The sequence below is a fragment of the Pongo abelii genome, chromosome 5 (genome assembly GCF_028885655.2).
Source record: "Pongo abelii isolate AG06213 chromosome 5, NHGRI_mPonAbe1-v2.0_pri, whole genome shotgun sequence".
Classification (NCBI taxonomy): Eukaryota; Metazoa; Chordata; class Mammalia; order Primates; family Hominidae; genus Pongo; species Pongo abelii.
The window spans coordinates 117,490,197-117,508,570 of record NC_071990.2 but is presented as its reverse complement, the minus strand read 5'-3'; the positions used below and the strand labels follow the sequence as shown (position 1 = coordinate 117,508,570).

Sequence of the window (18,374 nt, the reverse complement as noted above, 5' to 3'; positions counted from 1 at the left end):
CATGTTGAAATACTTTTGACATTGTGTTAAAATATATTGAAAAATTAATTATCCTCATTTTGCCATTGTTTAATGTGGCTACTAGTAAATCTAAAATTACATAGGACAGCATGTCTCTTGACTTCCTGAGGAATATCTGAAAGCATATAAAATATCTGTAAAAATTAAACATGTTAATACTTTCTCCTCCTGAAGCTTCTTGTGACTAAGATAAGGGTTATCTTGCTAAAATTCAAGGCCGATGGGTAAAAAGAAGGTGAGTAAAATTTCTTTAATGAACTGTTCTTGAGTACTTGAGATGCACTGAATATTTTGCAAAATGTACTGTGCAACACTTCCTTGATATAGGTAGGGTAGATTTGGATGCCAAATTGACACAGTTATATTGGTTTAATTTTTAGTAACTTTTAAGACCCATATATGCATATTTTCTAAAGTAAAATGCTCTTTTTTTTTTTTTTGAGACAGAGTTTTGCTCTTGTTGCCCAGGCTGGAGTGCAATGGCGCCATCTCGGCTCACGGCAACCTTCCACTCACCACAACCTCCGCCTCCTGGGTTCAAGCGATTCTCCTGCCTCAGCCTCCCCAGTAGCTGCGATTATAGGCATGTGCCACCACGCCTGGCTAATTTTGTGTTTTTGGTAGAGAGATGGGGTTTCTCCATGTTGGTCACGCTGGTCTCAAACTCCCGACCTCAGGTGATGCGCCTGCCTCGGCCTCCCAAAGTGCTGGGATTACAGGCGTGAGCCACTGTGCCCCGCCAAATGCTCTATTTTTAGTTTACAAATGTACATGATGTTCAGAAAATATTTTCAGTCGTATTTTAACAGTTGGCTAGCAACAGAAAAGGAAAATATCTGAGTCTAGCTCTGCATTAAGTCAGTTCAATGAAGGCGTACTACTTGAAAAAGCAGCCGGGCGGGGTGGCTCACGCCTGTAATCCCAGCACTTTGGGAGGCCGAGGCGGGTGGATCACCTGAGGTCAGGAGTTCGAGACCAGCCTGGCCAACATGGTGAAACCCCGGCTCTACTAAAATTACAAAAATTAGCTGGGTGTGGTGGCAGGCGCCTGTAATCCCAGCTATTCGGGAGGCTGAGGCAGGAGAATCGCTTGAACCCGAGAGGTGGAAGCTGCAGTGGGCCAAGATTGAGCCATCACACTCCAGCCTGGAGACAAGAGAGACTTTGTCTCAAAAAAAAAAAGAAGCATACTTTTTGAAAATTAGTGGTCTGTAATTGTAATCTTGCAGTAGTTGTTTATTGAATACTAGCATAAGTAAGGATCGAATGGGATAGTAAAGGTTGTCTTTGCCCTTGAGAAACTCAGGCTCACTGAGGGGGGTACCATTCCTTGAATGTTTCCTTTTTTTCTGCAGCAAATACATATATTCAAAACATCTACTGCACACAAGCAAACTCAGAGAGGATCAGCCTGGCTCAGAGGAGTTGACCATCCCCCTCAGGACTGACTTCCTTTCCTTCAACATTATTATATAATTGAAGTCCTAGACTATATATAAGTGACAGGTATGCTCTCTATGCATTTATTATTATGGGAGGTGTTTTACTTGGAAGCAGTACTTTCTCCATGTTAAGTGCTTTGAGCTCTGAAGGGCCATCTTAGTCCATTCTCTCTGACCTCAGAGGTTGTCAAGACCGAAAGAATCTGAGTTTCTATCAAGCCACATTAGGAAAAATGTGGATGTCTACTTTTTGGCTTCACTTTTTTTAGGATTTGTATTTAAGGTAATTTCTTTCAGAACAGGTAAAAGGAAATGGTTCAATTAAAAAGGAAAGGGTCATTTAAGTAAGTTACTAATTTTTGTGAACACCTATATGTCTTAGATATGACCTGATGGGCAGAGAAGGCATACTAGCTTTGAATTAGGATTAAATCCCGGTTTTACAATTACCATGTATTGCATTTGCCAAAATAAACTACTCTGAATCTTGGTTTCCTTATCCATAATGTAGGGATGATAAAACTTGCAGTATAAGCTAATGTTTTAGGATGCATTTGGACACTGCATTATAAGGTTACAGAGAATATAACAACAGAAACATTTGAGAGCTTACTTTGTGCCCGACACTGTGCTAAGAGATTTCAAGTATTAATATAGTTATAATACAGAGGTTAGACAAACAGCAAGCATCATGTCTAGCATATAATATGCAATCAATTAAAATTTCCATTTGTCTTCCTCTCAATTGTAATTTCTCATTTAATTTACATTCAGACAAATAGTCATCTAGCTTCATGGTTCTCAAACCTGGCTGATAATTATATATAGCTTTGAGCTTTCAAAAAATACTGATGCCCAGACTCTACCCTGAACCAATTAAATTACAGCCTAAGGTGCAGCTGAGTTTGAGAATCATGGCTTACCTTTTCTTGAACTCCTTAAGTTAGGGAATACATACTCCCTTCCCAGTTTTGTCAAATTGATTCAAATTTGCCACCTTATAAACATCCAGCTATTGCAAAGGGCCTGGTATATCGTAGAGTTTCAGTATATCTATTTCATAGTTTCCCCCCGTGGTGTTGCAGAATGGAATTAACCTGAATTCAACAAAAGAGCTCTTTAAAATTCATAACAGCAGGTGTCTGTCTTTGAAATTCCCTTGTCGAAAAAGGAAATGATTTCTTAGTGATATGCTTTACTTCTGTTGATCACTATTTGCTCTTTTAAAGTGTCCAAAGATGTTTTCATAGATAATTGGTATTTTTTATTTTCTTTATTAAAGTATAATTTACATGTAGCACAAGAATGGTCATAGCAGTTTTATTTATAACAGCCCCAAACTAGAAACAGCCCAAATGTTCACCAACAAGTGAGTGAATGAACAAATTATGGTATATTCATACAATGGAACACCACTCAACAATAAAGAGGAACAACCTATTCATCATCAACACGAATGAATCCCAGAGACATGTTAAGTGAAAGATGTCAAAGGAGTATATATTATATGATTCCATGTATATGAAGTTCACTAGCATAGAAAACTTTTTTATGGTGATAGAAATCCCAGGAATGGTAGCCTCAAGGTTGAGGGGAGTAACGGTAAAGCTTGAGGACATTTGCAGGGGTAATAGTGCTCCATATCTTGAGTTGACTGATAACACAGGTGTATCCACTTTTCAAAACTTGTCCAAGTATATATTTAAGATTTATGCATTTTAGTGTAAGTAAATTATACCTCAATAAATAGATTTAAAAATATTGTTGATAATTTAAAAAATAGAACTTCATTTGCCCATCTCCAGTCTTTTGGCTTCTCTTCCTCTGTGGTAAAAATTGCTGACTACTTACAAGATCTTATTTGTGAGTTCTTAACTGTTGCATGATTTTATTTATAATTCTAATAATGCAATTACTTTTTAAAACCTTATTTCTCTTTCAATTCCAGGCCAAAATTGACCTTTCTCAAGATTCTCTTAGTTTACAAACTGAGGTCTGTCATCCTCTGGTCATTGAAGTGAAGTCTGCTTAGGACATATTGTCCTGTAAATAGGATTGACATTCCCTGGGGCCCTCTCAAGAATCTCTCTGAGCTTCCCTTTCCATTTCTGACCATTTAGATGCTTACAAGATGCTTTTCTCTGACTTCTTCAGCTCCAACTGCTCCTTTCCATTACCCTAAAGCTGTGGATCACAAAGAGTGTTCTCCAGACCAGCAGTATCTGCACAACCTGGATCTTGTTAGAAATGCAGATTTTCGAACCCCACCCATGAGCTACTGAAACAGAACTCCGAAGGTGAGGCCTAGAAACCGGTTTTAACCAATGTGCCAAGTGATTCTAATGCCTCCTATCAATCATTTGGGAACCATTGTCCTAAACTCAGTTGCTGCTTCTGCTTCATCTCCAGTTGATTCAGTTTCCTTAATTGTTACCATTATAAAAACAAAATAAAGCAAAACAACACATTTACCTATATTATTAATCACAAATAAGTTCCCTACCCTGTGGGGTCACAATTTGGGCTTTGGATATCTAATTCTGCATCAAGTACATATGTGTCTTCATAATCTCAACAAATTATTAGATATATCAGTAACTTCCATATATGCTTTCATTTTGTAGTTGCAGTGTCACTATCTCTATTTAATGGATAGGGAAATAGGGGCTCAGGAAACAGAAGTGTATTATCCAAGACGAAAGTAACATGGGCTGCATTCAATTAGGGTTTCTCATTTCCAGCTAAGACACTTTGCACCATATTGAAGCAGCTTGTAACTAAATTTGCCATAAAAATATATCTAAAATCCTAATTAAGTTTGAATAGCTTGGTCTTAGTTGAAAGTTATTCCTAATTCATTCACAAGTAGCTTTTAAAAGGGATATGTTTATGTTAAACAATAGAAGGTCTCCAAATCCTATCAGGTAACTGTATCCTGTCTTTAAAAATGTAATTTTTTATATCTACTGCCTGAATTAAATTGCTTAGTTGTACTTTCCAGAGAAATAGAATGGACCAAAGCAGTTCAAATATTTTAATATTCCTCTGGAGTTTGGCTGCTGAGATGTAAAGAACTATTGATATCACTAATAAATAAATAATGTATATTTATTGAGGTTTAGTCAATAGAGCGATTACTTATAAGAGGCATGTAGTACTTAATTATCATCCTCTTCATCAAACTCCAACTTAACCTTGGACAATACAATTAAGAGTTGTGTTCAGATGGCTTTAAAAACAGGTGCATGGTACAACATGCTCTTGTTGTTAACCGTTTTGCTTAATGGCCAAACTTCTCTTGGGTCAGTTTTGATAACTCCTCTCCAATTTCATCAACAATGAGGGAAATGTAATTTCAAGGTGAGCCTTGAGCACTGAGTATATTACGCAAGAGTGGGGCTTGCTTATTTTTGGCCTTGCAGCTCCCAGAAATAGAATGTTTACAAGGCGTAATCATCTTATGTTTCAGTAGCTTGTTTTTCCAGAATTTTCTTTTCCCAGAAATTTTTTACTCTCTATTTATTTGTATTTAGCTCTTCTTTACTAAAGTATAACTCTATCAGAGCAGAAGATTGTGTCTTCTTCATCTTTGTATCTTACATGCTTAGCATGGTAGATGTTTAATTGGAATGTGATTTCAGAGAGTGGCTGTGTTCCAGTCTTGATCCAATATTAATGAACTGAATGTGTTAATCTATTATAAGCAAAGATTTTCAGGTCAAACTTGGTTTGAAATACAGACTGTATGTTCCTCACAGAAAATGCGACTTTGAGCAACCAAGTCTGCTTAAAGTCAGCTACTAACAGTATGTATTTCATGCATCTAGTTTTTTCTTAATATATTTTATAAAGTCTTTAAAGTGATATGTGGAAGAATGTGGTAAAGCACTTCAGTTAGAGCAAAAAAGGGTTGTTTTCCCTATCAGCCCCAAATACCATATGTCTAGAATCATTAGGAATTAACTGTAACATAGTGGACAAGAATTATTACTATGTGCTAGTGTTTCATGACTTCCTCACATTATTCAAATGGTATCCAATCTACTTGGTCCAATTCAACTCTTCTTTTCTTCCACAAACCTTTCACTTATTTTACATGGATGACTTTTGTTTCTCAACTTTTATACAATTACAGTTTCATAATAGAATTTGACATTGATTTTATATTGCCTACAATATTGTTTATTTAATGTAATTCTTAGCATAAAAATAATAAAAATGAGCAAATCAGCTTCTATTTATTGAAAGCATATTGTGAAAAACACTTCATAGATATCTCATTTCACCTTCATGATAATTCTGTAAGTTGTTTTATTATATTCATTTTGTATATGAGTAAATTGTGGCTTAGAGAGGTGAAGTGACTTGCCCAAATTAAACAGCTAGTAAGTAACAGAACTGGGACTTGACGTCAGATCTGTTTGATTTCAAAGGGTGCATCTTTAACCAGCATACAAAGGTGTGGGGTCATTCAGGTCAGAGTCTTTGTCTCTGGTTTCTCTTAAGACTGGTTAAAGCAGGAGCATATGAGGTTTTTTTTTTTTTTTTTTTTCCTTTTTTTTTTTAAAGTATTATCGCAGGTAGTGATCATAACTAGATAATTAGCCTGAGAAAATATTACTTTTGTAACAGTGATAGCCTAAATAAAATAGAAATGTGATTCCATTGTAATAATAGAGTACCAAACATATGTGAGAAACTATGCCACAGTTATTTTACTGAAATATGATCTATTTTTGCCAAGCTGATCTGTATCAGCTTAAACTTGAACTTTGAAGGCAGACAAAACAGAATCCTACTATCATCCTAAAGACTACTCCCTTCCTGTAGTGACCAGGAATGGGAATATCACACCTACAAGCATTTAGAAAACTTGATTCGCAATGTATATGCATGCCTCCCTCTAGGGGATATTTGGGAAATTTTCAGTAGTAATTTTGGTTATTATGATGAATAGGGCTGCAGCTGGTATTCATTAAGGGCATTAGGGATGCTAGACATGAATGTGAGGGATAGTGCCCTATATAAAATAATTTTCCAGCTCAAAACATTCATGTAGATGAAAAATTCATTATTTTTTAAGTCTAGAACATGTTTTAAATCTAGAACATAGCAGTTCAGTCATGTTTCACTTAACAATGAGACATTCTATGAGAAATATGTCATTAGGCAATTTCATCATTGTGCAAACATCATATAGTATACTTACACAAACCTAAATGCTATAGCCTACTACACATGTAGTAGGCTCTATGGTATAGCCTATTGCTCCTAGGCTACAAGCCTGTGCAGCATATTACTGTACTGAATTCTGTAAGCAATAGGAACACAATGGCAAGTATTTGTGTAACTAAACATATCTAAACATAGAAAAACTACTGTAAAAAGATGGCATAAAATATTTTAAAATGGTATACCTGTATAGGACACTTAACATGAATGGAGCCTGCAGGACTGGAAGTTGATCTGGGTGAGTCAGTGAGTGAGTGGTAAACACATGTGAAGGTCTAGGACATTACTGTACACTACTTGATACGGTTTGGCTCTGTGTCCCCACCCAAATCTCATCTTAAATTGTAATTCTTACGTGTCAGAGGGGCCTGGTGGGAGGTGACTGAATCATGGGGGTAGACTTCCTCCTTACTGTTCTTTTGATAGTGAGTTCTCATGAGATCTGGGGGTTTAAAAGTATGTGGCTTGCTCTCTCTCTCTCTCAAGCTTTGCCATGGTAAGATGTGCCTTACTTCCCCTTCACCTTCTGTCATGATTGTAAGTTTCCTGAGGGCTCCTCAGGCATACGGAACTGTCAGTCAATTAAACCTCTTTATAAATTACCCAGTCTCGGGTAGTTCTTTATAGCAGTGTGAAAATGGACTAATATGCTATTGTACATTTTATAAATGTTGTACACTTTGGGACACTAAGTTTATAAAAAAATTTTTCTTTCTCTAATAATAAATTAACCTTAGCTTACTGTAACTTTTTTACTTTATATTTTAACTTTTTAAAACTTTTTGAGTCTTTTATAATGACACTTAGCTTAGAACACAAATATTGTACAGCTGTACAAAAATATTTATATCTTTATAAGCTTTTTTCTAATATTTTTTCCTTTTTTTTCTTAACTTTTTAAACTTTTTTGTTAAAAATGAAGACACAAACACACACATTAGCCTAGGCATACCCATGCTCCCGATTATCAATATCACTGTCTTCTACCTCAACATCTTGCCCCAGTAGAAGGTCTTCAGAGGCAGTAACACATACTGAGTTGTCATCGTCTGTGATAAAAATACCTTCTTCTGGAATACCACCTGAAGGTTCTGCCTGAGGCTATTTTACAGTTAAGTTTTCTTTTTAGTAAGTAGAAAGAGTATACTCTAAAATAACATACAGTAAATACATAAGCCAGTAACATAGTCGTTTATGTTTTATCAAGTATTATGTACTGTACCTAATTGTATGTGCTATACTTTTATATGATTAGCAGTGTAGTAGGTTTGTTTATACCAGCATTACCACCAATACATGAGTAATGAGTTATACTATGACCTTATGAGGGCTACAACATTACTCAGGCTGTGATGACACTAAGCCATAGGAAATTTTCAGCTCCATCATAATTTTACTGTTGGATATGTGATCCATCATTTGCTGAAACATCATTATGTGGCACATGAGTATTTCATATATGAAAACAAAAAATTTGCACTTTTTAGATATGTGCTGTATTTTTACAAGTGATTTATTTCATCTGCTCTAAAAGTACTGATTGTAAAATAAGCCATTAGTTAACACTAAGAAAGAAAGAAAAAGAAAGAAAATAACTTTCAATTAAACTCTAACACAAAGCTTTCTAATTCTTGGGATTTTTATTGTATACATATTGAAAGACCTTTTTATTTTAAAAATGTAGTTTTATCATATATCACTCATAGGTATACATACAAAGTAAATTATGAGTGAAATAAACTAGTTTCACTATTCTAATTATTTTCCCATTTATACTCGTAATATTAATTACTATTCAAAATTCTTGAATAATTTTGATGATGACAACATATCTTAGTAGAATGTTCTACTACTAATAACAGTATGCTTCTGGGATTTTTTTCCCGTAAGCCTCCAGTACTCATTCTGCAAGTTTTGGTGCTGGCACTTTCTTGATTTTACCAGAAGATATCAACAGAATATTTTCAGGGAACAAATAAGACTTATTTTCCTTACTCAAATGGCTCTTAAAGAGTTTACTGATTGAAATGTCAAGAGGTTGCAGTTGTCCAATTATGTCAGCAAGACTAACAGCCAAGTTCACACCTCCTGGATGACTAGTATACCATGACTGCTGTTCTGCTGGTAGCAGTTGTAAGATGCCATTGATTATATCATGGATAGTCATTTCAGAGATGTTAAAATGTGGAAAAAGAAACTGGGTTAAAAGGGGAGAAAGCTGGGAACCCTGCATGGGGCTACTGCACACCAGGACTCATTCCTGGCTTCCACTGGCTCCAAGGGAATGGGTGAGTTGAACTGGCAAGGAGCAACCTACTCTCACGTGGCATCTGGAACCCTGGCAGAAGGGAACCCCTTGACCACCATGGACACTCAAGTTGGCAGAGAGAGCTATTTAGAGAAGGGGTAGGGGCAGCAAGCCAGCTGATGCAGAACCCAGAGGGTGCCCTGCAAGCAGGAGTGCATCTGTAGCAGAGCACAACCAGGGATGGCTGTCCCCTCTAGGCTTGACTTGCTCACATAGGAGATGTTAACCCTAGGGGAACTGTCGGATCTGAACTCTGCAGAGTGTTCTTGCCCATCAGACAGGGCAGGTCTGACTTGAGCACCCCTTGATTTGCTGGCCTCTCCTGGGGCCCCAGCCTGGCCACTCCTGCTTGCAGGGTGGTCTCAGGTTCCCTGGGGGCCCACACCATTCCTTCTGTGCTGGTGGACCATGCTTAACCAGCAGGGAACTCCAGTGGGGTGGCCACTACAGCCATGTGCCAGCCTGAATGCTCTCTCCTCATAATGCAGCTTCCCCTGGGCTCACACCAACTCCCCACATCACTTTGCTAGCACGTCTATATGGGCAGATTTTGCTTTCATTGCTCCACCAGCATGTGGGAGTGCTGTCTACTCCACTCCCCCTGCTGACTGCCATTGTAGACAGAGCCTTGGTGGGCACAGAGCCAGCCAGCCCAGTCCCTGCCAGCACCTCACCCTTGCACTAACACTACACAGAGAACAGCAGATCCTTCCCTGCCCTGAGCAATCACTCCTGCTTGCAGGGCACAGAAAAGGCACCCAGACCTGTGCCCATCAGTGACCCACCCCCAAGTCAACACCACCTCCAGCATGACTGTGCACACAGTCACCATCTGGGGCCACTCCTTCCACTCCCCACCCCTGCAGCTGCATTTCCTCTGCCACTGTGGCGAATGCCTGCTAGCATGGCACCTGCTAGCACTCTGCTGCAGCTGCTATTAGCACTGCTGCTGGCACATGTGAATGAAGACAGATCCCCCTGTTGCTGCAATATGAAACGCTTTGGCTGATACCACCCATCAAAGTGTAGTGACCAGTGCTCTGGGAGCACCTCAGTTCCCCCAACACAGTGAATTCCTAACCTTGAGGAGCCAGAAAACAAAGTCAGGGCCTAATATAAGTTCCCCCAGAATTAGAGCTTGAAGTGTAGGACTTGGGAGCTGAGTGCTGGCCCCATAAAAATCTTCCAGAAACAAAGCCAATTGGCTGAGTCCACCTTACACCACAAATGCTCAAGGTCATCAAATATAATAGGATAAAAGAAAAACCATCCAAAGGTCAGCAACCTCAAAGATTGAAGGAACACAAGCCCACAAAGATGAGAAAAAAATCAGCACAAGAACCCTGACAACTCAAAAAGCCAAAGTGCCTTATTTCCTCCAAAGAATGGGATCACATCTCCAGTAAGGGTTCTGAACTGGGCTGAGATGGCTTAAATGACATTCAGAATAACGATAGGAATGAAGACCATTCAGCTACCGGAGTACATTGAAACCCAATCCAAGGAAGCTGAAAATAATGATAAAACAATGCAAGAGCTGGCAGACAAAATAGCCAGTATAGAAAAGAATGTAGCCGACCTGATAGAGCTGAAAAACACACTACAAGAATTTCATAATGCAATAATGGGTATTAATAGCAGAATAGACCAAGCAGAGGAAACACTCTCAGAAATTGAAGACTGGCTAGTCAGACAAGAATAGAGAAAAAAGAATGAAAAGGAATGAGCAAAACCTCCAAGAAATATGGGATTATGTAAAGAGACCAAATCTACAACTCATTGGTGTCCCTTAAAGAGAAGAGGAGAATGGAACCAACTTGGAAAACATATTTCAGAATATTATCCATGAGAACTTCCCCAACCTAGTGAGAGAGGCCAACATTCAAATACAGGAAATAAAGGGAACCCCAGTAAGATACTTCACAAGACACATAATCATCAGATTCTCCAAGGCTGAAATGAAAGAAAAAATGTCAAAGGTGGCTAGAGAGAAAGGGCAGATTGCCTACAAAGGGAAGCCCCTCAGACTTATGGTGGACTTCTTAGTGGAAATCCTACAAGCCAGAAGAGATTGAGGGCCAATGTTCAACATTCTTAAAAGAACTTCCCACCCAGAATTTCATATCCAGCCAAACTAAGCATCATAAGCAAAGGATAAATAAGATCCTTTTCAGACAAGCAAATGCCAAATTTGTTACCACCTGACCTGCTTTACAAGAGCCCCTGAAGGAAGCACTAAATGTGGAAAGGAAAGATCATTACCGACCACTACAAAAACACACTGAAGTACACAGATTAGGGACATTATAAAGCAACCACATAAACAAGTCTGCAAAATGACCAGCCAGCTTCATGATGACAGGATCAAATCCACACACATCATTACTAACCTTGAATGTAAATGGCCTAAATGCCCCAATTAAAAGACACAGAATGGCAAGCTGGATAAAGAATCAAGACCTATTGGTACGCTGTCTTCAAGAGACCCGTCTCACATGCAATGACATATATAGGCTCAAAATAAAGGGATGGAGAAAATTCACCAAGCAAATGGAAAACAGAAAAAAGCAGGGGTTGCAATCCTAGCTTCTGACAAAATAGGCTTTAAACCAACAAAGATAAAAAAAAAAAAGACAAAGAAGGGCATTACATAATGGTAAAACAGTATTCAATTCAATAAGAAGATCTAACTATACACCCAACACAGGAGCACCCAGATTCATAAAGCAAGTTCTTAGATCCCTTCAAAGAGATGTAGACTCCTACACATTAATAGCGGGAGACTTTAACACACCACTGACAGTATTAGACAGGTTGTTGAGGCAGAAAATTAACAAAGATATTTAGGACCTGAACTCAGCACTGAATCAAATGAACCTGATAGACATCTACAGAACTCTCCACCCCAAAATAGCAGAATATACATTCTTCTCATTCCCACATGGCATATACTCTAAAACTGATCACATAATTGGAAGTAAAACACTCATCAGCAAATGCAAAAGAACTGAAATCATAACAAAAAATCTCTTGAACCACAGCATCAAATTAGAAATCAAGACAAAGAAATTCACTCAAAACCATACAATTACATGGAAATTGAATAACCTGCTCCTGAATGACTTTTGAGTAAATAATGAAATTAAGGCAAAAATCAAGAAGTTCTTCGAAACTAATCAGAATAAAGAGACAACATACCAGAATCTCTGGGACACAGCTAAGGCAGTGTTAAGAAGGAAATTTATAGCACTAAATTCCCACATCAAAAAGTTAGAAAGATCTTAAGTTAAAAACCTAATATCACAACTAAAAGAAATAGAGAACCAGGAGCAAACAAATCCTAAAGCATGCAAAAGACAAGAAATAACCAAATCAGGCTGAACTGAAGGAGATTTAGACACAAAAAAAATTTCAAAGATCAACGAATCCAGGAGCTGGTTTTCTGAAAACATTAATAAAACAGACCATTAGCTAGACTAATAAAGATAAAAAGAGAGAAGATTCAAATAAATACAATCAGAAGTGACAAGGAGGATATTACCACTGATCCTACAGAAATACAAACAACCATCAGAGAATATTATAAACACCTCTATGCTCATAAAGTAGAAAATCTGGAAGAAATGGATAAATTCCTGGATACATACAACCTCCTAAGACTTAACTAGGAAGAAAATGAATCCAGGAACAGACCAATATTGAGTTCTGAAATGTAATCAGTAATAAAAAGCCTACCAACCAAAACAACAACAACAACAGAAGCCCCAGGACCAGACAGATTTACAGCTGAATTCTACCAGATGTACAAAGAAGAACTAGTATCATTCCTACTGAAATTATTCCAAAAAAAATGAAAAGGAGGGAATCCTCCCTAACTTATTCTATGAGGCCAACATCATCCTGATGCCAAAACCTGGCAGAGATACAACAGAAAGAGAAAATTTCAGGCCAATATCTTTGCTGAATATCAATGCAAAAGTCCTCCACAAACTACTAGCAAACCAAATCCAGCCGCACATCAAAAAGCTTATCCACCATGATCAAGCAGGCTTTATCCTTGGGATGTAAGGTTGGTTCAACAAACACAAATTAATGATGTGATTCATCACATAAACAGAACTAAAGACAAAAACCATATGATTATATCAATACATGCAGAAAAGGCCTTCAATAAAATTCAACACTCCTTCATGTTAAAAACTCTCAATAAAGTAGGTATTGAAAGAACATACCTCAAAATAACAAGAGCCATCTATGACAAACCCACAGCCAACATCATAATGAATAGGCAAAAGCTGGGCACATTCTTCTGGAAAAGCAGCACAACACAAGGATGCCCGCTCTTTCCACTCCTATTCAACACAGTATTGGAAGTCCTGGCCAGGGCAATCAGGCAAGAGAAAGAAATAAAGTGCATCCAAAGAGAGGAAGTCAAACTATCCCGCTTTGCAGACTACATGATCCTGTATCTAGAAAACCCCATAGTCTCAGCTGAAAAGCTCCTTAAGCTGATAACATCAGCAAAGTCTCAGGATACAAAATCAATGTGCAAATATCACTAGCATTACTACACACCAAAAACAGTCAAGCTGAGGGCCAAATCAGGAAGGCAATCCCATTCACAATAGCCACACAAAAAAATAAAGTACCTTGGGAGGCTGAGGCAGGAGAATGGTGTGAACCTGGGAGGCAGAGCTTGCAGTGAACCGATATCGCACCACTGCAACTGCACTCCAGCCTAGGCTACAGAGTGAGACTCTGTCTCAATAAATAAATAAATAAATAAATAAATAAATAAATAAATAAAGTACCTAGGAATACACCTAACCACAGAGATTAAAGTTCTCTACAAAGAGAATGACAAAACACTGCTCAAAGAAATCAGAGATGAAACAAAGGAAAAACATTACACACTCATGAATAGGAAGAATCAATATTGTTATAATGGCCCTACTGCCCAAAGCAATTTATAGATTCAGTGCTATTCCTATTAAACTACCATTGACATTCTTCACAGAACTAGAAAAACTATTTTAAAACTCAAATGGAAGCCAAAAAGAGCCCAAATACCCAAGGCAATCCTAAACAAAAAGAACAAATCTTGAGGCATCACACTACCCAACTTCAAACAATAACACAGGGCTACAGTAACCAAAACAGCATGGTACTGATACAAATACAGACACGTAGACCAATGGGAACAGAATACAAAACCCAGAAATAAGACTGCACACCTACAGGTATCTGATCTTCAACAAACCTGACAAAAACAAACAATGAGGAAAGGATTCCCTATTCAATAGATGGTACTGGGATAATTGGCTAATCATATGCAAAAGACTGAAACTGGACCCCTTCTTTATACCATACACAAAAATTAAATCAAGATGAATTAAAGACTTAAATGTAAAACCCAAAACTATAAAAACCCTGGAAGACAACCTAGGCAATACCATTCTGGACATAGGAATGGACAAAGATTTCATGACAGAGACCACAAAAACAATTGCAACAAAAGCAAAAATTGACAAATGGTATCTAATTAAACTAAAGAGCTTCTGCACAGCAAAGAAAACCATCAACAGAGTGAAAAGACAATCTACAGAATGGGAGAAAATTTTTTCAAACTATGCATGTGACAAAAGTCTAATATCCAGCATCTATAAGGAATTTAAATTCACAAGAAAAAACAAAGAACTCTATTAAAGTGGGCAAAGGACATGGACAGACACTTTTCTAAAAAAGACATACATGCAGCCAATGTTCATGTGAAAAAAAAAAAGCTCAACATCACTGATTATTAGAGAAATGCAAACCAAAACCACAATGAGATACTATCTCATACCAGTCAGAATGGCTATTACTAAAAGGTAAAAAACAGATGCTGGCGAGGTTGTGGAGAAAAAGGAATGCTTATACACTGTTGGTGGGAGTATAAATTAGTTCATCCATTGTGGAAGATAGTGTGGTGATTCTTCAGAGACCTCAAAACAGATAGATTGTTTGGCCAAGCAATCCCATTAATAGGTATTTACCCAAAGGAATATAAGTCATTCTATCATAAAGACACATGCATGTCTATATTCACTGCAGTGTCATTCACATAGCAAAGCCATGGAATCAACCTAAATGCCCATCAATGATAGGCTAGATAAAGAAAATGTGGTACATATACACCATAGAATACTATGCAGCCATAAAAAAGAATGAGATCATGTCCTTTGAAGGAACATGGATGGAGCTGTAGGCCTTTATCTTTAGCAAACTAAAGCAGGAAAAGGAAACCAAATACCACCTATTCTCTTATAGGTGGCAGCTAAATGATGAGAACACATGGACGAACAACACACACGGGTTTATCTAAGGATGGAGGGTTGGGAGAGGGAGAAGATAATGAAAAATAACTCATAGGTACTAGGTTTAATATCTGGGTGATGAAATAATCTATACAACAAACCCCAGTGACACGTTTACCTATATATCCTGCACATATACCCCTGAACTTAAATAAAAAGAAATGTGGGGAAAAAAGGTGTGTCTTATAATCAAAGAGATATAAATGTGATTTGAAGAAATTTTATCCTTTTCCTCCAGAACTTTATCATAAAGCTGCCCAAAATTTCAGAAAATCTATCTCAGAAAACCATTGCTGCTTATGTCTCTAGTACCATACACCTATATCGAGTTGCATCAGTAGTTTCATACACTGGTAAGTCTACAGGTATAACCATTTAACTAATTTATTATGCTGTAAAGTGTTGGCATATCAAAGCATTTATATTTTAAAATAGATATTTTAAAAATTACTTTCCTTTTATTTTTCCTTTAAATTACAACTAAGTTTGCTCTTCCTGTCTGTGCCAGGGTGGTGCATGGTCTACACCGAGCGACAGAGACACTCAGGCTGTGTTCTCAGGATGACCAAGTGGGAGACAGCAGCACCAGCAGTGGCAGAGACCCCAGACATCAAGCTCTTTGGGAAGTGGAGCACCGATGATGTGCACATCAATGACATTTCCCTGCAGGATTACACTGCAGTGAAGGTGACATATGCCAAGTACCTACCTCACAGTGCAGGGTGGTAGGCCGCCAAATGCTTCCGCAAAGCTCAGTGTCCCATTGTGGAGTGCCTTACTAACTCCATGATGATGCACAGCCGCAACAACAGCAAGAAGCTCATGACTGTGTGCATCGTCAAGCATGCCTTCGAGATCATACACCTGCTCACAGGCGAGAACCCTCTGCAGGTCCTGGTGAACGCCATCATCAACAGTGGTCCCCGGGAGGACTCCACACGCATTGGGTGCACTGGGACTGTGAGACGACAGGCTGTGGACGTGTCCCCACTGCGCCGTGTGAATCAGGCCATCTGGCTGCTGTGCACAGGTGCTCGTGAGGCTGCCTTCCGGAACATTAAGACCATTGCTGAGTGCCTGGCAGAGGAGCTCATCAATGCTGCCAAGGGCTCCTCCAACTCCTATGCCATTAAGAAGAAGGACGTGTGGCCTTCTTGGAGTGTGTGGCCAAGTCCAACCGCTGGTTTTCCCAGCTGTTGCCCAATAAACCTGTCTGCCCTTTGGGGCAGCCCTACCAAAAAAAAAAAAAAAAAAAAAACAACTAAGTTATTATAATGAATTTAAAAATGTGCATGTTGATATACAATATGAATTTCAAGAAAGGAAAAGGAAGTTATAAAACATGTTATAAAAAGAAATGTTATATCTGGTCAGGCCCAGTGGCTCACACCTGTAATCCCAGCTCTTTGAGAGGCCAAGGCGGGCAGATCACCTGAGGTTGGGAGTTCGAGTTCAGCCTGGCCAATATGGTGAAACCCCGTCTCTACTAAAAAAAAAAAAAATTAGCCAGGCATGGTGGCAGGCACCTGTAATCCCAGCTACTTGGGAGACTAAGATAGGAGAATTGCTTGAACCCAGGAGGTGGAGGTTGCAGTGAGCCAAGATCTTGCCACTGCACTCCAGCCTGGCTGCGACAGAGCGAGACTCCATCTAAAAATAAAATAAAATAAAATAAAAGTAAAAAATAAATGTTATATCTGATGAGTTGAGAACTGTTAAGGCACTGAAAGAGAGAATCATGAATTCTTGTTTCTCTTTAGTAATTGGGCACTTCCTCAACAATTGTCACTAATTATATGGATGGGGGCAGGCTATAGACTGAGTGTTTTTGTCCTCTCTAAATTAATATATTGAAACCTAATCCCCAATGTGAGAGTATTTGGAGCTGGGGTCCTCTGTGGGGCAATCGGTGCCCTATAAAAGAGACCTCTGGTTACAGCCCTAATGAGATTAGTGCCATTATAAAAGAAACCCCAGAGAGATCCCTCACTCTATGTGAGGACACAGCAAAACAAAACAAAACACAAAAAACAACAAACTACAGTCTAAGAACCAGGATGCAGGCCCTCACCAGACACCAAATCTGCTGGTGCCTTGATCTTGGAATTCCCAGACTTCAGAACTGTGAGAAGTAAGTTACTGTTTACAAGCCACCCACTCTATGGTATTTTGTTACAGCAGCCAGAATGGACTAAGACGGGTAAAGGAAAAGAAGATAAAGAAGAAAGTTCAACATTAAATTGGGATGGTCATGTAGTCTTATTTCCAAGAAGGTGGCTTTTCATTTTATGGGCTGTGTAAGGTTGCAGAATAGTGTGGTGAATGAGTGCACAGGTTCTCCAGTCAGATTACCTCGTTCAGATTGTGGCTCCACCACTTGCTGTGTGATCTTGGATAAACCACTTTATTTCTCATTGCCTCAATTTCTTCTGAGGCATAGGGAAGGGGAGGTCATAATATCACCTCACAGGGTCCTTGTAAAAATTAAATGAGATACACATTTAAGCACATAAAAGTATATGGTATATAGAAAACACTAAATAATGAACCAGAAACTGTATCATTCTGAAAAAGAAACTGCTGGTCAAAGATGTAACAATAGGGGATATTTCACAAATTTTCCGATCTTTACTGTATACTTTAGTAAAGTCATTCCTGTTTGACTGTATTATGTTTGAACTTCCATTAAATATCTTTTCTCCTTGCAAATAAAAATTACCTCATAGATTTTCATGGCATTTTCTATCGATATTTTTCCATAGAATCATTAAGTCACTGATGTAGTTTTTTCTGCATAGTAAGGTTTATTGCCAATTTCCAGTAGAACAGACTTTACTGTGTACAAAATATATATTATTCTACAGTGCAAAAAATGTAAAATATAACTCATAGCTACTATTATATATCCCTCCACCTCAAAATGAAACACAAGGATAGTCATACTATTCATTTTGGTAAAATTTTTTAAAATTTTTATTTAAATTTAAATTTTCACTTAAATAATCAAGATTCATT

General features: G+C 38.1%; 1 pseudogene; it reads left to right on the top strand.

Annotated features, from left to right (window-relative positions):
- Positions 1–1,124: 1,124 nt before the first annotated feature.
- LOC129060048 (small ribosomal subunit protein uS7-like) lies at positions 1,125–16,691 on the top strand (annotated as a pseudogene).
- Positions 16,692–18,374: the final 1,683 nt, after the last annotated feature.